Below are 20,855 nucleotides of genomic sequence, written 5' to 3'. Positions count from 1 at the left end.
GGACGCTGTCACGGCATTCACTCAGGTTCAGGCGCTCCAGGACCTGAAAGGCACAGGGCAGTGACGGGGGAGCGGCCGGCGGGAGCCCAGAACCGCACAGGGCCGGGCCCAGGCAGCAGCACAGGGCGCGGGCTCCGTCCCAGGCACTGCGGCCAAGAGAGGGCAGAGAGCCGGGAGGCAGCTGAGCGAGGCAGCGCTGGCCTTCAGGCTCACCTCCACAAGGAACGCCAGGGAGGCCAAATCCCGGCATGGCGTGTCTTTGCTGAGCAGCCCGAGCAGCTGGAATGCAATCGCGGAACACACGGCTTCGGATGCGCGTTGCATTTCTCTGACAGGAGGAAATAGGAGCCAAACACCTGAGCCAGCGGGGGCAAACCTCTCCCAGGACTGACTCACAGAGGTCTGGCCTTTCTCCACCACCCTGCAAGGGGCAGCTGAGCCCTCTGGGAGGTTGCTGCTCTTGGGCACGCTCCTCTCCCAGCCTTTTGCAGCCTCCTTGGCCGTCCCTTGGTGACAAGGCCTTCTGGCCCACGGCCACGGGGACTGTGTGGGGCACCTGGGGCACAGGGCACACATGCCAGGGACAGCTGGGGAGCAGGGGGTCTCACCTGGCCAGCACGCCCACAGCACAGTGGTGGGTGTCAGCACACAGCAGCGTGTCCCAGCCACACTTGTCTTCCATGACCACCACCACATCCTCATAGTGCAGTCAGCAGAGCAGGGCCTTCAGGGTCTGCTCTGAAAAGCTGTGCGCAGAGCAAAGCCCAGGTCACACTGGGAGCACTGGCTCCTGCCCAGGGATGTGGCAAGGACAGGAGGACTGGCATGGAGCACCTGCTGGGGTTGGAGGCAAGGCCGTGTTGCTGCTGACATCCCTTCCAGAAGGTATCGACCTCCTCTGGCATATCCAGAATGCTGAAGAACACTTGGAAGAGCAGATGGACAAACAGGCGGGGGAAATACACGGTCACCATCTGTGGGACACAGGGCACCTGGAGCATCTTCCACATCACCACAGTTGCCTGCAAAGGACAAAGCCCCTCGAGACAGCGCTCAGTGCCGAGGTGTCCGTGTGGCAGGGCCCAAGCACAGGAGGGAGAGGCCCTGAGAGATGCAGAGGGAGCACCGGGCCTGGTGGCCCTGAAGCTGCCCCGAGGCCAGGTTTCAGCCCAGCATCTGAGGCTGGGAGACGCCGTGGGGGAGGGAGGATGGAGAGCTGCTGGAGGGGTGGCCTTGGGGCCAGCAAAGGTAGAAACTCACAGCCAGGGCAAGGACAGCCGTGTGGTCCCCATCGGAGGTGCACGTGCTGTGCTCTGGCCAGCTCCCCAGCACATCAAGGAGTACGAGCATGGCCGGCTCTGCAGTCCTGGGCGAGCACATGATGCTCTTCCACATGGCCAAAGCAGCTCTGTGGGGTCAGAGCTCTGTCTCAGAGGAGTCTGAGACACAGCAGCATGGCCTGGGTGGCAGCGGGGAGCTGAGCTGCTCTGCCAGCCCTGCCTCTGCCCACTGCCCCTCACTGGCAGCACGCAGGCAGCCCAGCCCTGTGGGGACTGGCCCCTGAGGGGCAGGGGGGAAGCATGGCAGCACGCTGGGGGGCTGGCAGGAGCCAGGGCTGGCAAAGGGAGCAGCCAGCGGGCCCTGGAATTCTCTGTTTGTCAGACACCTGGGACAGGCTGTACAGGGTGAAGGGCTGCTGAGCCTTGTGGACACGTGGGCCCCGTACCTGTCACACACTGGGGCCACACGCAGGAGAGCCATCACCACGTCAGAGGGCTGTGCCTCTGTCAGATCCAGAAGGGGCCTGTACAGATTGTACTCAGGAAACTCATTGGCCACGAGGATGTACCTCGCCATGGCAGGCAGCTGGAGAAGGCAGGGGAGACTTGGAAAGCTGCCAGAGGAAGGAATGTGCCCAGCTGCCCCAGAGAAGTGCTTCCCTTGCCACCACACTGCCATGGCCTCAAAGGCTTCCAGGGAGCAGCAGGCGTGGCTTGGGAGGCCACGCAATTGCTGGGAGGAGAAAAGCCAGGCCACAGGCTGCTTACTTGCTTTGGGCTGGAAGGACCCTCCTCCACAAGCATATCCAGCAGGGCAGCACTGGCCTTGGTTTTGAAGATGGGAGGGTACGCTCTGACCACAGTGCCCATGACGCTGCTCTCTTCCTCCCGAATCCTCTTCGTGAATTTGCAAACCATCTGCAGCAGAAGGGCAAGAAGCCCGGGATGTTGCATGGAGTGCTCCGAGCACAGTGCTGGGCTGAGCAGTGCCAGCAGGCCCAGCCCAGGTGGGGATGGCTGCAGGTACCTGCGCTGTTCTGCGGAAGCGGCCACGGGTGCGTTCCTGCTCTCGTGTGCGCTGCACGGCTGCACCTGGCAAAGAGCGAGCGCAGCCCGAGCTGAGGGGCTGCGGGAGAGGCCGGAGAACACAGCCCAGCCCTGCGCTGCCCAGGCAGGGACAGCCCCGCGCCGCCCCAGGGCATGGAGCACGGCTGTGGGGTGTCTGCCCGGCCCCTATTCCATCCTGTCCATGGGCATGGCCCCACGGGATGGGATGGGATGGGATGGGATGGGATGGGATGGGATGGGATGGGATGGGATGGGATGGGATGGGATGGGATGGGATGGGATGGGATGGGATGGGATGGGATGGGGCCAAGCTGGCTGCAGGCACCAGCCCTGTGGCCCAGCTCTGCCACTCACTCTTCTGTGGTGCCTGGAACTGCTCCACCTCTTCAGGCTGCTGTGCTGGGGCAGCTCCAGGGCCTTCTTTCTCCTCCTTCCCCCAGGCCAGCTTGGCCACGCTCGCAGGTCTGTGCTCTGCGTCACTGCCTGGATTCATGGCTACTTGCAGAAGGTGAAAAGGAAAAGGTCCGAGTCAGCAAGTGCTGCAGTTGTGCCTTGAGGACACCTGCAAGAGTGAAGTCTTGGCAAGGCTACAGGACAGCAAGTCCTGCACTCTGGTCTTGGGAGCTCCAGCCACAAGGACAGGAGACTCCTGTCAAGGACTGTGCAAAGCAAATGCCACAATCTGCCCTCGAGGGCAGCTGCAGAAGAGATGCCTCGGGAAGGCCAGGGGTCACCAAGTACTCTGGTACTGCCACGAGGTCACCTGCAGGAGTAATACCTCGGAAAGTTCTGGGTCAGCAAGGAACGAGTGGCTGTGTGAGGGCTCCTCACAGCACCACTCTCTCCATCCTGTCTTGTCACGTGCACCGAGCACTGTGGAGTGGCCTTGTCACTGCCAACACCTATGCCACAGCATGTCACAAAGGACCCTTGGATACCCTGTCCTGTTCTATTCCACGGTGACCATGCTGCACCGTGTCACAAAGGGCCCTTGGATACCCTGTCCCGTTCCATTCCACGGTGACCATGCTGCACCGTGTCACAAAGGGCCCTTGCACACTCTGCCCCCTGCCCTGGGGCCACCCCCAGCCCCCCAGAGTGGCCCAGGTTGGAAGGAATGCCTTGCCCCAGGTGTGTCAGACAGCCCAACAGGATCTTTAGGAACGGCTCAGACCATCAGCAAACGCTGCCCTGCTCTGCGGGCTCAGAGCAGCAGGAGCCCCCAGGGCTGCCGACGCAGCCGCGGCGGGAAGGGCACGGGGCCCTGCACAGAAGCTGGCACGGCCTCCTCGGGACATGTCCCACATGGTGGCCATCCTAAGCACGGCCGTGTGACACAGACCAGGAACGTGTGGGCCAGGGCAGGAATGCTGCTCTGACCCTGGGGCCCGGGGAGCGCTGCTAAACAGTTCCTGGATTATGTCAACTAGCTTGGGAAAAAAGTTTACTATGCATAAGGCATTATGAATATGCAACAGGCTGGTGTAAAGGAAAAGGTATTCAAGGGTATCTCCGGAGGTAACAGTGTGCTCTCGGCTCAGTGCCGAGATGCACCCGGCCCTAACAACCTTTGCTCTCTGGCCCTTGTCTCCTCTTGTCCTGCATTAAACTCTTTAAATTTTCACAGGGGAGTGAAGGTGTTTTTCACAGCCCCGAGCGGAGAGCTCTGCCCGGCGGCTCCCGGGAAAGGCGGCGGCGCTCGGCACGGCCCCGGCCCGCCCGGCCCGCGGGAATTCCCCGGCCCGGGACAAAATGCTGCCCCGAAGGAGCGCTCGGAACGCCCCTGCGGCTCCTCCCTGCCCCGCAGTGCCGCAGCTGCCCCGCTGTGGCAGGCGCGGCTCTGGAGCAGGGGGGCTCTGCGGGACCCCCGGGCTGTGCCCCCTCCCGGGCCGTGCCCGCCCCGGGGCTGATGCTCGGCCCGGGCTCTCTCGCTGTCCCGGCCCCGCAGGGTCCCGCCGTGAGCGGCACCGCCCGCCCGGCGCCGCAGGGCCCGAGCCCTGCCCGGCCAAGGCTCCGTGTCCATGGCCGGGCCCTGCCGGGGCTGCGGCCCCTGCCCGGCCCGGCACAGCCCGCAGCGCCCGGCGCAGCTCCCTCCGGCCGGGCACTGCGGCTGCCGGCGAGGCGGAATGTTCAGCGCACGGCATCTCTGCCAGCTCTGCTCACATGGGCAAAACCAGCTGCTGCTGAGGCAATCCGAGCTCCCACCGAAGCCTTCCACCCAAAATGCTGCCTTCAGCTCCCACACACCGCTAAGGAATCCAAGAGCAAACTGAAAGCTGATTAGAGAATCTTGCACAATCACATCCAAGAACATTTTGTTATAAAATCACAAATATTAACAGAAGCTGAGAAAGTCAACAATGTTAGAAAACAAGCTTCCAACACTGGGACTCAAAGAGCTAAGGGCATGCCTTTGAGTGGAATGAGCCCTCTCTTTTTGACATGTCAGCAATGCCATGGAATTTCCCAAACCAGGGAAATAGGGAGCCCTGGCAGCAGCAGCTTCACACACAGCAATGACACAGAACAGGGCAGGGCAAGAGGCTGACAAAACTCTAACTGCTACTTGCAATGAAGTACCTTTGTTTCCAGTTCTAATCTAGCCACTATTAATATAGAGTCCAAAAGACTAAAAATACTAGTAATAATAATAACAACTGTACCATTATTAGCAAAAAATTGAGATAATAGAAATAATAAGAATTACTAGTGGTAATAAAAACCCTACCATACTTATAGCAGGTTTGCATGGACAGGTTTTGGTAAGAGAGGGGCTCTAGGAGCACCTTCTGTGAGAGCAGCTGCTCCTCCATGTCCCACAGAGTCAATTCCAGCTGGCTCCAGGACAGACCGGCTGCTGGCCAAGGCTGGGCCAGTTAGAAATGGTGGTAACGCCTTTGGGATAAGAGATTTAAGAAAAAGAAAATGGGTGATCCTGGAGTTGTGACTGTGAGCAGGGAGGAGCAGGGTGAGGACATGTGAGAGGAGCAGCTCTGCACACCCCCAGGGCAGGGCAGGGCAGGGCAGGGCAGGGCAGGGCAGGAGGGGCAGGAGCTGCTCCAGCTGCTGGAGCTGATTGCCCTGAGATTCCCTGGGCAGTCCCTGGTGAGGCAGCTGGGCCCTGCAGCCCATGGAGGGCACGGAGGGCAGAGATGCACCTGCAGCGCCTGCAGGAGCCCGTGCCGGAGCAGGGGGATGCCTGAGCGGAGGCTGCGACCCCGTGAGAAACCTGTGCTGGAGCAGGGACCTGGCAGGGACCTGCAAACCCCTGGAGAGGAGCCCACGCTGGAGCAGGGCCCTGCCAGGACCTGTGAGCCCATGGAGGAGCGAGCCACGCTGCAGCAGTTTGTGGAGAACTGCTGTCCGTGGGATGAACTCACCGTGGAGAAGTTCATGGAGAAGTGTCTCCAGGAGGGACCCCTGGCACAGCAGGGAACGACTCCTCTCCCCGAGCAGCAGGAGAAACAACAGGGGATGAACTGACCTGAGCCCCCATTCCCCGTCTCCCTGCACCAACTGGGGGGGAGGTAGAGCTGGGAAGGAGGGAGGGAAGGGCAGAAGGTGTTTTTAAAGCTTTGTTTTACTTCTCACTGTCCTGCCCTGATCCAGATAGCAATAAATTCCATTAATATCTCCAATTTTGAAAATGTTTTGCCCATGATGGCATTTGCTGAGTGATCTGTCCCAGTCCTTAGCTCAACCCATGAAGCCTTCATTCTGTTTTCTCTCTCCTGTCCATCTCTGGAGAGGAGTCAGAGAGCAGCTTTGGTGGGTGCCTGACATCCATCCAGGGTGAACAGACAACACTTCCTTTCCTTCATTCTTTCTTTCCAGAGGTCACTGTGAAGGAGTTGGGTGGGGCTTTGAGGGAGGGAGTGAAGGTGGTGGGGAGTGGTGGGGACAGGAGCCACAGGGATGTGGGACAGGCACCAGAGGGGCCTGGGCAGCTGTCAGGGGGCACAGCCTGTCCCCCTGGCCCAGCAGCAGGGGACGGGGGGCACGGCCTGTCCCCCTGGCCCAGCAGCAGCCCAGTGCCCTGCCCAAGGCGCTCCCAGCAGGGGCTGGGCCCCTGAGGCAGGGGAGACCCCAGTCCCGGGGCAGCGTTTCTGCCCCGTCCCCTGTCCAGCCCAGCCTGCCCCGTGTGCGCAGTGACCGCTGGCACGGGCTGCACGGGACACTGTGACCTGCTGGGGACACTGAGAGCTTCCCTGCTGTGACACTGCCCTTGGGATTTCACAGGCACCAAACAAACCCCAGCCAGCACCGCCCCTTGTCATGTCCCAGGTACCAGGGAACATCCCAGCCCCGCTCCTGGTGATGTCCCAGGCACCAGGGCACATCCCAGCCCCACTCCTGGTGATGTCCCAGGCACCAGGGCACATTCCAGCCCTGCTCCTGGTGATGTCCCAGGCACCAGGGCACATCCCAGCCCCGCTCCTGGTGATGTCCCAGGCACCAGAGCACATCCCAGCCCTGTTCCTGGTGATGTCCCACGCCCTACGAGTGTCCCAGGTGAGGGAAGAGCTCATCACACAGCTCAGCCTTGACCCAAACCAGCAGAGGCACCACGAAGGGCGGCCCTGCGAGTGCCCCAGTGTGGGAAGAGCTCCGTGCGCTGCTCCAGCTCCATCCCCCATGGGAGGATCCGTGCTGGATGATCCCCAGTGAGCCCGGTGGGCAGACCCCCAGTGACCCGTGGTGCTGCTGATCCATGCTGGGAAGACACCTGGCTGGGGGGCTCCACATCCTCCTGGCCCCCCTGGCCTGGATTATCTTTTCATTTCTCTATGCTCTTTCAAAACTCTAAAAAGCAGGTAAAAATAAAGATGTTGAGCTAATACAAGGATGGGGACATGGGGGTGGTTCTTGCAGGGGATGTGGGGGATGCTGGGTTTGAGGGACTTGAGGGTTCCTGGGAGGGACCTGGGAGCTGCTCAGGGCTTTGGGCACCCCAGGCTGAGCGGCTCCAGTTGCACTGGGAGACCCTGGTGGAGGTTCTGGGCAGCTGGTCAAGGACCCCCTGCCCTGGAACTGTCCCCATGTGTCCCCATCCCATAGCCCGGTCCCCCTGCAGTGGCTGCCCCATTCCTTACTCCCCTTCCATAGTCCCCTTGCCCCTGCCTGTTCCCATGTCCCCCCTATCCCGTTTCCATCCTGCTCCCATCCCAATTCGGACCCCATTCTCGATCCCTGTACCGTATTCCCTGTCCCTGTCCCCATTCCCAGTCCTATTCCCTGTCCCCATTCCTGGTCCCTGTCCCCATTCCCTGTCTCTGTCACCAGTCCCAGTCCCTGTCTCCATTCCCATTCCCTGTCCCCATTCCCAGTGAGACATGAATTTGGAAGAATTAAGAATTTTAGGAAGTTAAGATGATAGTTAAATTAGATGTTGCTGACTTAGTGGAAGTAGATAAATAGGCTTTGTTCCTAGTTAACAGTAGCTGGATCTTAGATAAGATATCCAGGATCTATTAACTCATTGCTTCTCAGCTTTATGTTTGGGTAGCTGTGCTTATCATGAGAAACAGAATGTGACAAACAGATTTCAGGGACACAAAAACAGTTGCAGACTTCCCCTACTTTAGGAATCCATTAAGCACAGGAAAACGGCAAGGATTCCTTTGTCACGTGTGCATGGGAAAGGCAGAAAGGTCAGAATGAGGAAGACTTATTTTACTTCTTCATTTTGGAGACCCCTCCCCAAAATGGACCCCTGACTCATTTCAGGGAACAGAACTACACATGCTTAATAGCCTTTCTGCCAATTAGCATATGAAGCGGAGCAGAGGAAGTGACAGGGATATGAATATGCATTCATATTTTGTGTATTCAAGACTTCTGTCAATAAAAAAGCTTTGTAACACCTGTGATTTTTGCAGTGTGGATTAGGGAATTATCCCAGGTACTGCCCGGCTGTCTCAATAAACATACACTTTCTAAATTTAAACTCTTTGAGAGTTTTTGTCCGTCTCGGTTGGATATCAATGTTGGATCGATATTCATATTTTAGTAAATCATTATCGTAAAGAAGTCCTAGTATGTGTATTAACATGTATTTTCCTAATATTCTAGCAATTATTCTTGCATTGCTTCAAGATATAAGTTAACTTTGCATAAGTTAATAGTATTCAAAATCCATGTTCTGTTCCTATTATTATTTATTATACAAAGAAAAAAGGGAAAAGGGGTTGGATTGAGGGTATACCCTCCTGCCCTCTGAGTCTGTTCTCATGTTTTACAATAAATCCTACAACAGTACAATACAGCATCCTAAAGTATGGACACTGGAAACCACAGACAGCATTACAAATGATCACCTGCCTCATGGACAGTTCATAGAAGGACTTGATTTGTTTACAAATTATTTCTCATGTTTACAAACAGTTTTTCTGCTTACAGACTGTTTTCTGGGAGTTTGGTTTTTCTCCAAGGGATCAAGTGCTTAAAGGTTGTTTTTTAAAATTGGGTTTTTCTCTGAGGCCTAAATGGGCTCAGGGTTAAATAGCTTTCTGCTTTTAGAGATAAGTTCAATTTGTAACCGAGAAGCATTATGCCTGTGGCCTGAGTTCTCCCCTAACAGTTCCTGGAGGGGAATGCTGCAGCTCCAGTGTAAATTAGATGCACGCTGTCCTCTGTCACCATGTTTGCAAAGGGCCCTTGCAGATGGGTGACAGAGAACAATACACAGAATTTTATAAAGAAAGGTGAGATGTTACCATGATTGACAGGGGTCTTGACCAATCAAATATCTCCCAAAACTGCAGGCACCTCACGGGCCAGAACCTGAAAGGGCGTGGAGCTCAAACCAATGAGAGCTTCCAGGCCTGGTCTTTCAAATGCCCTGTGTAAGGGGGGGAGTGGGAAATAAAATCTCTCTGTTGCCCCATGAACTCGGGAGGAGCAGTCTTTGTCTCCTGTGCCCTCGCTGCCCCACCAGACCAAAGAGATGTTCACCAGGGCCCTCCCTGTTTGTGGCCGTCCAGTGCCGAGCTGAGCAGGCAGCCAGTTGTGTTTGCACGTGAGCTGCCACAGGGAGACACACAGCAGCTGGAGATTTGAATAGCAGGGCTCGGGCCAATTCTTTTTCTTTTCGAATGCAAGAAAGACGCAAAAGCACAAGGAAACATGACAGTGTTTCGGTGGATTCTCTTTGTCCTGTGAAGTTGAGTAGCTGTTGGTGTTTCTGTGCTGCTGCTAATCCCTTCCATGAAAGAATCATTCTGGGAAGGAGCAACAGCATCTGACACGCACCAAGTGTTGCCACCAGTTGCTCCAGGTGCTGCTACCAACAGCCCCTGTAGGACGGAGCACAGCCCCCAATGCACACCAAAAGCCAGGGAATCTCAGGAAAACGGGAAACTGGACAAGACAAACACTGATATGAACCAATGTGGTTAATCAAATGTTCTCAGTTTATTTGAGATAAGATGGTAGTTTATATAAGCTTCTACATAGTTTACAGAAACAAAGGCACTCTAATTGGTAGGCTAACATTGTTTACCTTTTCCTTAAAGTGGCTTGAGCCTTACACTATAAACGTATCCTAATTCACACCCAGACAGCCCAGTGGTCCCCGTCACACCTTAATACTATTTCTATCTGCGCCCCAAGCTCTGAATTTCTAACTGCGTCAGAGGCTTGAAGGCCTCACAAGGCCCAAACCTGAGGCCTAGACTGGAGTAGCTCAAATCTCATAACTCATGTCCTCTTTCTCTGAAAAATGCTGCAACACACACCAGCTTTGGCTGCCCTCTGGCAGAGAAGCCCTTTTGGGGCACAGGTTTCTGGGGCAGGAGACGGGCACCGGTGCTGCCAGGGCTCGGGGGAACTCTGCTACGGCGGGGACTGTGCCTCAGCGGCTGATGTCAGCGCTCCCCGGGCCCCAGGCTCAGAGCAGCATTCCTGCCCTGGCCCACATGTTCCTGGTCTGTGTCACACGGCCGTGCTTAGGATGGCCACCATGTGGGACGTGTCCTGAGGAGGCCGTGCCAGCTTCTGTGCAGGGCCCCGTGCCCTTCCCGCCGCGGCTGCGTCGGCAGCCCTGGGGGCTCCTGCTGCTCTGAGCCCGCAGAGCAGGGCAGCGTTTGCTGATGGTCTGAGCCGTTCCTAAAGATCCTGTTGGGCTGTCTGACACACTTGGGGCAAGGCATTCCTTCCAACCTGGGCCACTTTGGGGGGCTGGGGGTGGCCCCAGGGCAGGTGGCAGAGTGTGCGAGGGCCCTTTGTGACACGGTGCAGCATGGTCACCGTGGAATGGAACGGGACAGGGTATCCAAGGGCCCTTTGTGACACGGTGCAGCATGGCTACCGTGGAATGGAACGGGACGGGGTATCCAAGGACCCTTTGTGACACAGTGCAGCATGGTCACCGTGGAATGGAACGGGACAGGGTATCCAAGGGCCCTTTGTGACACACTGTGGCAAAGGTGTTGGCAGTGACAAGGCCACTCCACAGTGCTCGGTGCACGCGACGATACAGGACAGAGAGAACGGTGCTGTGAGGAGCCCTAACACAGCGCACATGTTCCTTGCTGACCCAGAGCTTTCCCGAAGTATTACTCCTGCAGGTGACCTCGTGGCCAGACCAGAGCACTTGGTGACCCCTGGCCTTCCCGAGGCATCTCTTCTGCAGCTGCCCTCGAGGGCAGACCGTGGCATTTGCTTTGCACTGTCCTTGACAGGAGTCTCCTGTCCTTGTGGCTGGAGCCCCCAAGTCCAGAGTGCAGGACTTGCTGTCCTGTAGCCTTGCCCAGACTTCACTCTTGCAGGTGCCCTCAAGGCATGACTGCAGCACTTGCTGACTCAGACCTTTTCCTTTTCACCTTCTGCAAGTAGCCATGAATCCAGGCAGTGACGTAGAGCACAGACCTTCGAGCGTGCCCAAGCTGGCCTGGGGGAAGGGGGAGAAAGAAGGCCCTGGAGCTGCCCCAGCACAGCAGCCTGAAGAGGTGGAGCAGTTCCAGCCACCACAGAAGGGTGAGTGGCAGAGCTGGGCCACAGGGCTGGTGCCTGCAGCCAGCTTGGCCCCATCCCATCCCATCCCATCCCATCCCATCCCATCCCATCCCATCCCATCCCATCCCATCCCATCCCATCCCATCCCATCCCATCCCATCCCATCCCATCCCATCCCATCCCATCCCATCCCATCCCATCCCATCCCATCCCATCCCATCCCATCCCATCCCATCCCATCCCATCCCATCCCATCCCATCCCCTGGGGCCATGCCCATGGACAGGATGGAATAGGGGCCGGGCAGACACCCCACAGCCGTGCTCCATGCCCTGGGGTGGCGCGGGGCTGTCCCTGCCTGGGCAGCGCAGGGCTGGGCTGTGTTCTCCGGCCTCTCCCGCAGCCCCTCAGCTCAGGCTGCGCTCGCTCTTTGCCAGGTGCAGCCGTGCAGCGCACACGAGAGCAGGAACGCACCCGTGGCCGCTTCCGCAGAACAGCGCAGGTACCTGCAGCCATCCCCACCTGGGCTGGGCCTGCTGGCACTGCTCAGCCCAGCACTGTGCTCAGAGCACTCCATGCAACATCTTGGACAAGGACATGCTGACACCCAGCCCCATCACACTGCAGCTGGTTGAGGCGCTCCTGCCACTCCTTGACCACGTAAGGCTCACTTCCCCCAGCCACGGCCACTGGCTGCTGCCCAGACACTTTGTGCCCTGTGGATTTGCAGGCCTGCACCAAGCTGAGCCCCGTGCACCAATGCTGGCGTCTCTTTTTCTTCCCTTCATACAGGACAATAGCCAGGTGCAGCTGCTCTCCATACTGCTCTTCTGAACATGGATGACTTTTCCACAGGAAAAACAAAAAGAGGCTCTGAAGGCACACGTGCGCCAGAGCCTGCTGCCACTCTCCTTCCACTGCCATGATGAGAACCAGCGAGTGGCAGAGGTGAGGACTCGGCAGCTGCTGCTGTTCCCTGGCAGGGGCTGGGCTGCCTCCTGCCCTGGCACCTCGCAGGCTGCAGCCTCCTCCAGGCCCTGGCACAGGGACGGGTCCTGCGCCCTGGGCTGTGGGGCCATCTCCGCGTCTCTGCTGCTCTCCAGGCTTCTCAGGAAACGCTGCTTTGTGCGGCCGAGTTCCTGAAGAGGAGGGATCTTGAAAAGCTGGTGAAGAACCAGGAGCTGTGGAAGTTCACCGAGTGCCTGGTAAGGAGGGCCGGGAAGCCGCAGCCCCAGCCTGGAGAAGCCCCCTGAGCGCGGTGCTCGGTGTGCGGGCTGGCAGCTGTGCCCCTGCCCGCTGCTGCAGCCCGAGGCCGCGCGGGCTCTGCTCCAGGCTCCTGCGGCCCGAGCCGGGTGCCCATGGAGCCCCGGCCCGGCGGGGCTGCGGGGCCAACCCTTCCCTCCTGCCGCTCTCTGCAGCTGGCAGAGGACAGCAGCAGCGTGGCCGAGCACCTGCGCCGGGCCCTGCCCTACCTGCAGAGCCCACAGGAGCCCCTGCGAGAGGCGCCGTCAGGTTCATGGGTGAGCCACGAGCCGGGCCAGGAGGGCGTGTGGGCACAGGGCTGGCAGCGCCGCTGGCAGGGAGCTGTGTCGCTGGGCCTGACAGGCTCTGTGTTCCCAGGGATGGCCGTGAGGAGCTTGAGGGGACAGCAGGAAAAGCTCCAGCTGATCTGCAATATTGAGACAGGGCAGCGGTCTGACAGCGGGGGCTGCCGGGGCGAGCTGCAAGCCCTGCTCCGGCTGCGGAGAGCTCTGCTCTCCTAGGTAGAGCACACAGAGATTTCAGGGACACGTGGGGGATGCGTGGCCAGCAGCTTCGGGCTGATCCCCTTGGTCCCTGATCCCTCCCGGCCATGGCAAGAGCCGGCTGGGATGGCCCTGGCAGGGCGGGCTCCCCTCGGCTCCCCGCAGAGTCGGGATCTGACCGTGGCTCTGTTCCTCTCTCTTGCAGCCCTTGAATACCTGACAGAGGATGTCAGTAGTGCCATGTCAGAGCTGGCACTTCAAACATTGCATGTGCTCCGGGCAATACAGAGTGGGCGATACTCCATCTTCCAGAAGGTGCAAGATCATACAGCCCTCTGTGATGTCACACTGTTATCTCTGTGATGTAACACAGCTCTCTGTGATGTCACACGGACATCTCTGTGATGTAACACAGCTCTCTGTGATGTCACACGGACATCTCTGTGATGTAACACAGCTCTCTGTGATGTCACACCGACATCTCTGTGAAGTCATACTGAGCCTGTGAGGTCACACAGCTTTTTGTGATGTCACACAGACATCTCTGTGATGTCACACAGCTCTCTGTGACATCACACGGACACATCTGTGATGTCACACAGCTCTTTGTGGTGTCACACTGACATCTCTGTGATGTCACTCAGACATCACTGTGATGTCACACTGACCCTATGAGGTCACACAGCTTTTTGTGATTTCACAGAGCTCTCTGTGATGTCACACTGACATCTCTGTGATGTCACACTGAGACCTCTGTGATGTCACACAGCCCTCTGTGATGTCACACAGACATCTCTGTGATGTCACATAGCCCCTGTGATGTCACACGGCCCTCTGTGATGTCACACGGACATCTCTGTGATGTCACACAGCACCTGTGATGTCACACAGCACTCTGTGATGTCACATGGATGTTTCTGTGATGTCACACAGGATCTGTGATGTCAAACAGGATTTGTGATGTCACAAAGCTCTTTGTGATGTCACTCAGGACCCGTGATGTCACACAGCCCCTGTGATGTTACACAGATCTCTGTGGTGTCTCACAGCCCCTGTGATGTCATACAGTATCTGTGATGTCACAAAGCCCCTGTGATGTTTACACAGATCTCTGTGGTGTCTCACAGCCCCTGGTCTCTCACTGTGGTTGTTTATCTGTCTTCCAGCCCTTCAAGCCATGAGCAAAGATGACAGCCCATCCTCCACTAACCTCGAAATTCAGGCAGTTTTTGGACAAAGATGTGCAGAACTAAGGTCATCTGCTGGATTCAGAGAACCAGGCTCCCAAGCAGAGTACCAGGAGACAGTGAAGAGAGCAGCAGGACTCAATGTCACTGGAGCTCCAGGCACACCTGATGCTGGCCACAGCTGTGCCTGCTGCAAGCTCCCATAGCTGCTGCCTTCCCCCTCCCTGTTGACAGCTCCCCCGCTCCAGCCCTCAAATGCTGCCCATTCCCTTTTTTTGGCCCCCATCTCATCCCTTCCCTTTCCCTTCCATTAATAAACAGTTTGGTTTCTCCCCCTTACCTGCATCTCTGTGGAGCTGAAGCGGCGCAAATCCCGGGCCCTGGGACACACAGGCCCCTGCTGCTGTTCTCTTCCACGCCGTGTTCTGTGCACACACACACAGAACGAGGGCAGATCAGGCTGGAAAGGTGCCTGTGCTGAAGGTGCAGTTCCACAACCCTGTGGAGTTGCAGATCTTGCTGTGCAGCCTGGAGCCCCTGGAATTTGGAAGAGCCAAGCTGAGTATGCTCTGAAGGCAGCTGTGAGGGATTCCATGGCAAGCTTCCACGGAGGGCAAAGGAGCTTGGAATGCTGGAAGTTTTCAAGAATAGCTTCCTGAAAGCTCAGCAGTGCTCCGTCCCTGCACAGGATCAGGGAGAGGGCAGAACCAGCGACCATCCAGGCTTAGCAGGGAGCTTTGGGTGTGCCTGAGGGCAAAGGAAGCAGCAGCGCGGTGCCCAAGACTGGGACACACGACCCTGCCAGTGCCCGGAGCACTCTCAGGCAGTGCTGGGATCCCGGCTGTGGTTCTGGTCCCCACAAGTGAGGAATTGCAGCCCCAGGCTCAGAGCCAGTCAGAAAGCCAAGCAAGTGAGAGCAGAGGGAGGGCACCCTTCCAGTCTCTCTTGGGCATGGCCGCAAAACAGCCCCTGCTGCTTCTTCCTCCGCCTGTGTTTGGGCTGTGCTGGTGGCAGAGGCAGCCAGGCTGTGCTCTGCCTTCCAGAGCCTGTTGGGAGCGGGCATGAAAAGCGCTGTGTGCACAGCGGAGAGGCCTGGAAGGTGCTGGCAAGAGCGTCCTGCGGGAGCAGGGCTCTGGGCTCTGGCTGGGAACAGCCTGGTCTTGGTGCCGTGGGCGCAGGCAGGAGTTGAGGCAGGTGAAGAGGCACTGAGCAGCTTGTGTTTGTAGAGGGCCTGGGGCTGCACGTCTGAGCCTCCACCTGGAAAGGCACTTGGGGGAATAGGAGCTAGAGCTGGAGTGCCTGTCCTGAGAGGACATGAAGTCCTTCCGCCTTGCCAGCGTTTCTTAAGGGTGTGTTGGTGTTGAGCAGAAAAGCCGCACATTTGGGGAAATGCCTTTGGAGGACAGGGGCTTGCTTCTCAAGGAAAGTGCTTCCCTGGGAGCTCCCAGTGAGGCAGGTGCAAGTGTCCCCCTTTGGCTCTCTGTGCTCCTTTCAGTCCTTGAGGCCCGCTGCACTTGGCAGAGGGGCAGGGGAAGGGAGAAGGCTGTGAAGAGCAGGTTTGGCATCCACCTGGACCTGCAGAGACCAACCCAAGCACCTGCAGCAGCGTGTGTTATCCCCCTTTGGACAGAGGGGTGAGCAGAACTATCTCTGTCCATCTGTGAGCCCCAAAGCTCTCAGTGGGAGCTGTGAATTAAAAGGCCTTTACACACTCACGTTTCACATCTTCCCTCTCTGCTGTGTTTCAACTCTTGGCAAGGTGCATTTGCCTTTGTGATTTGTGATACCATGGATCCAAGGAGATCATTGTGACCCTGAGAAACCTCTTGGAACCAAGGGGCCATTGTGACACAGCAAGGCCTCATGGAACCACAGGTCCATTGTGACACTGCAAGGTCACACAAAACCAAGGTGGCCATGGAACCAAGGTTCTGCTATGGAATCTCATGGAACAAATGGACCATGGTGACACTGTGGAACCAGGGAGACTGTTTATGGCAGTAGGAAAGCTCATGGAACCCCAAGTCCATTGTGACACAGCAAGGCCTCATGGACCCAAGGGACCATTGTAAAACTGTGCGGCCTCATGGAACCATGAGCCATTGGGACACAGCATGGCACCTCATGGAGCCAAGAGTCCATTGTTACACTGTGGGGCCCTGTGGAACCAAGGGGACCACAGTGACTTTGTGGGGCCTCATGGAACAATGGAGACTGTTCTGACACTTTGGAACGCCCTGAACCAAGGGGCCATTAGAGCATGGCAGGGCCTCATGGAATCAAGGGGACTACAGTGGCACTTAGACCATTTGATTTAACCTTACTTACAGGCCTGACTGGCTCAGCTACCCAAGGTACTCAGAGCCCTCCGAGAGCAGCATTTCTGCCACATTTCCCCAGCACAGGCACTCCTGTGTGCACACAGACACAGAGAGTCAGTGCAGGGCACCTGTGAGAAATTCCCCTGAGGGCAGGGAAATGCTCCCTGTGAATGCTTTGGCATCTTCCCAGCGGGGAAGGGTTGAGCCTGGAGGAGTGGGGGGATCGGCCCAAGCTCCCTCGTTGTTCGGGATCCCCCGAGTGCAGCAAACGGGAGAGTTCCCAGCTCAGAGAGGCCCCACTCAGAGGGAGTCGCTGGCCCAGGAGAGCTCCAAGGTCTCCTTTTGGAGCGCTGTTTGTAGGGCCCCAAGAGAGGTGCTTCAGTCACAGCCATGTTTCATCCTGGCCGCACTTGGCATCAGCAGCTTTCTTTGGCAGGGTGAGAACAGGGATGTTGTGCCACTGAGGGAACACAAACAGTTCCCAGGGCTGCTCCTAAAGCAGCCAGGAGCTGGCTGGGCAGCAGCAGTGCCTGGAGCAGACAGGGTTTGTGATGAGCTCCAGAGGAGCTGAGCCCAGGGGCTGCTGGCCAAGGCCGAGGCCCAGCGAGCGTTTCTCAGCTGGCAGGGCGGCCTGAGAAGGGGAGGGGGGAATGCACCAGCACAGGAACCATGGAACCAAGGGACCATTGTGACACTGTGGGCCTGTGAGACCAAGGGACCATTGTGACACTGTGGGGTCCTGTGAGACCAAGGGACCATTGTGACACTGTGGGCCTGTGAGACCAAGGGACCATTGTGACACTGTGGGGTCCTGTGAGACCAAGGGACCATTGTGACACTGTGGGACCCTGTGAGACCAAGGGACCATTGTGACACTGTGGGGCACCATGGAAGCAAGGAGACCATTGTGACCCTGAGGGGACTCATGGGATCATGGAGACCATTGGGACACTATGAGGCCCCATGGAATAAGTAAATCATTGTGACACTGTGAGGCCTCATGGAACCAGTGAGACCACTGTGACCCTGGGGGTCCCCACAGAACCAAGAGGACCGTTGTGACACTGTGGGGCCTCATGAAACCAAGAGGCCTTTGTGGCACTGCAGGGCTGCATGGGACCAAAGGTCCATTGTGACACCGCAGGGCCTCATGTCATCAGTCGTCCATTGTGACACTGTGGAGCCAAAGGAGACCATTGTGACACTGCAAACCAGCAGGCTCCAAAGGTCCATTGTGACCCTACAAGGCTCATGGAACAGAGGAGTCACTTGTCATTGTGAGGCCTGGGGAACCACGGAGATCACTGAGACACTGCAGGGCCTCATGGAACCTTTGGGACCATTGTGAAACTAAAGGGCCTCATGGAACCCAGGAGCCATTGTGACACTGTGGGACCCCATCGATCTAAGGGTCCATTGTGGCACTGTATGTCTTCTTGTAACCAAGGAGCAATTGTGACACTGTGGGGCCCCATGGAACCAAAGGAACACGGAACATGTCTGGCTGGTTTGGCCTCCCATGGACTGCCTGACTGGTCCAGCTGACCTTGACATGTTTAGGGTCTCTTCTCACCTTCTACTGAAACACTGGCGCGCTGTTCTTTCCTTCCTATGGAAAATAACTTCCCTCCTCCTCCAGAAACCCATGGACAGTATTGGGATTTTACCTCCAAATTTTCTTGTATCCAGCGATTGTTCCTGTAGGAATATTGGCAGGACAAATCTGGTTGGCAATGGTTTCATCAGGGTCAACTCCCATCTGTCCTCAAAACACTGGGGAAGGCTCCATGCTTTCCTTCTTTTGGGAAAGAACTGCTTCTCCAGGTGCCCATGGGCAAAATTTGGATTCTGTCTCCAAAATTCCCTATATCCAAAGGTTGCTTCCAGACAAAATCTGCCATTCCTGACAAGTGTTGCTGGCCTTGGCCTAGTGAGGCTCTCATCTGCCTTCCAAACACTGGGGATCTGTGCTTTCCTTCCTATGGAAAAGAACTGTCCTTCTCCTGCAGGTGCCCATGGGAAAAATTGGGGTTTTACCTCCAACATTGCCTGTTGTGACACACTGGAGGAGATTGTTTGCTGGAAACATTTCATGTGTGGGGGAGGAAGGGGCAGGTCCAGCCTTTCCCTGCCCCAGAACCCCAGTCCTGCCCTGCCCGGGAACCCCAATCCCCCCAGAGCCTCTATCCCAGCCCAGCAGTGTCTGCCAGGCCCTGGCACAGCACAGGCGATGCTCCACAGCCACCTCTGGAGCCCCAGCCCAGCTCCTGAGTGACCAAAAGGCCCCAAGTTCCAGCTGGGGAAAGGGCCCAGGAAGATCAAGGGGTATTTAAGGCTGACCACAAGGCAAGCACACATCTTGGCTCTACCTCCTCTTGGAATTTCTATCTGAACCCCACTGGAATCCAGGAGTTAGTAGCTCTGTGTGTGCTTCCCTAAGTCTTATTTTTCCTTTCCTTCTGTGTCTACTTCTTCTGTTTCTGTCCTCTTGCAAATTTTGATTAACTTAAAATTGAACAGGTGTAGTGTTTGTGAAGTTCAATGGGCCAAGGTAATGCTTTGAGAAGTGTTTTCTGTAGATTGAATATCAAATTAAATCTTTTGCCAAAGTTTCTCTGATTTCCTAAAGTTCCCAGCAAAAGCTGTTGTGTTGTTTTGAGTTCCTGAGAATCTCTTGTTGGTATTTCTCCAGGGGGTCCAGCTCAGAGGACACAAACAATTGTCAGTCCTTTTAAATGTCTCCTTGAGAGAGTTGTCTGGGGGATGGGGGTCAGGGCCTTTGTGTCCTGCTTGGCACAGCCCAGGCAGGGCTTTCACAGCCCCATCCCACACTCCATTTCCCAGCTGGAGCCGCTGGTGCCTCTGAGTTCTGCTGCCCCAGCCCCAGGGCCGCTCTCCTTGTCTGCCCATTCCCCCAGGGTCTCTGGGCAGGGATGGCCTCAGTGGGGGCTGCTGACATCCTCAGCAACTTGGAGGCTGCAGCTGAATTTTACTGCTCCAGAGGCTTCTCCAGCCTTCAGCTCTCCAGTTCAGGAATTCAGTGGCCCAGGGCTCATTAACATTCAGAACACATTAACAAACCAAGTCTCTGGAAACAATTTGATCTAAGTTTTCAAATCTTTTCTGGTTAAGTTGAATTCAGAAGTGTATTTGAAGTATATTATACTAGCAAGACAGTGAAAAAAGATTTCCTAGGTCCTATTTAGGTTTTTTTCCCCTGTTAATTCACTGATATGTGCAATCTCCAATTGGCACTGAATCCAAGCACCTCCTCATGCAGTTTGAATAGATATGAAAATCAGATGTGGGTGTCAGAGGCTGCCTGGGGCACAGGGACCATGAAATTATCAAGTTTTCAATGATCTGTGAAAGAAGGAGGAGCAGCAACAAAACTTCCACACTGGAATAAGGAAGGGCAGCCTGTGGCCTATTTAGGATGCAGATTTGGGGAGTTCTGAAATAGGCATTGATTTTTTTAAGGGAAACAGCCCTTAAAAACAAAGGGGTCCAGGGAGGATGGACACATTTCAGGAAAGTAATCTTAAGGGGGAAGGAACAGCCTGTCCCAGTGTGGCAAAAGATGAGCTAGTGAGGAAAATGACTGTCCTGACTGCCCATGGAACTTTTGTAGGAACTCAGGAAAGAAGAGGGTGCATTAACTTTGGACAGAAGGTCAGTCAACTTAGCAAGTGTTTAAGGATGTTGTTAGGTCATGCAGAAAAAAAAGGAAAGAGGTGAAATCTCAATTAGAGATTAACCTGGCCAACTTGTGTGAAAAATAACAGAAAATATTTCTATAAATAAATTAATAGCAAAATGTGGTATAAGGAGAACCTCTACTCTTTATTGGATCCAGTGGAAAATATAGTAACTAAACATAAAGAAAAGGTCAAACTACTTAACACCTTTTTTGTATCAATTTTAGATATTAGGACAGGTTGTCCTCAGGACAAGAGTTCTCCTGAGCTGGTAGATGGGCACAGGGAGCAGAACAGCCCCCTGTAATCCAGGAGGAAGCAGCTGGTGACCTGCTGGGCCACTCAGATGCTCACAGGCATATGGGATGGGATGGGATCCATCCTAGGGGCATGAGGGAGCTGGTGGATGAGCTCCCCAAGCTGCTCCCCATCATTTACCATCAGTCCTGGCTCACCAGGGAGGTTCCAGAGCACTGGAGGTGCCAGTGTGAGCCCATCCCCAAGAAGGGCTGGAAGGAGGATCTGGAGAACTCCAGGCCTGTCAGCCTGACCTCGGTGCCCGGCAAGGTTATGGAACAGATCACCTTGAGTGCCACCACAGG

The sequence above is a fragment of the Taeniopygia guttata genome, chromosome 25, assembly GCF_048771995.1.
Source record: "Taeniopygia guttata chromosome 25, bTaeGut7.mat, whole genome shotgun sequence".
NCBI lineage: Eukaryota > Metazoa > Chordata > Aves > Passeriformes > Estrildidae > Taeniopygia > Taeniopygia guttata.
This window is presented reverse-complemented; position numbering follows the sequence as displayed.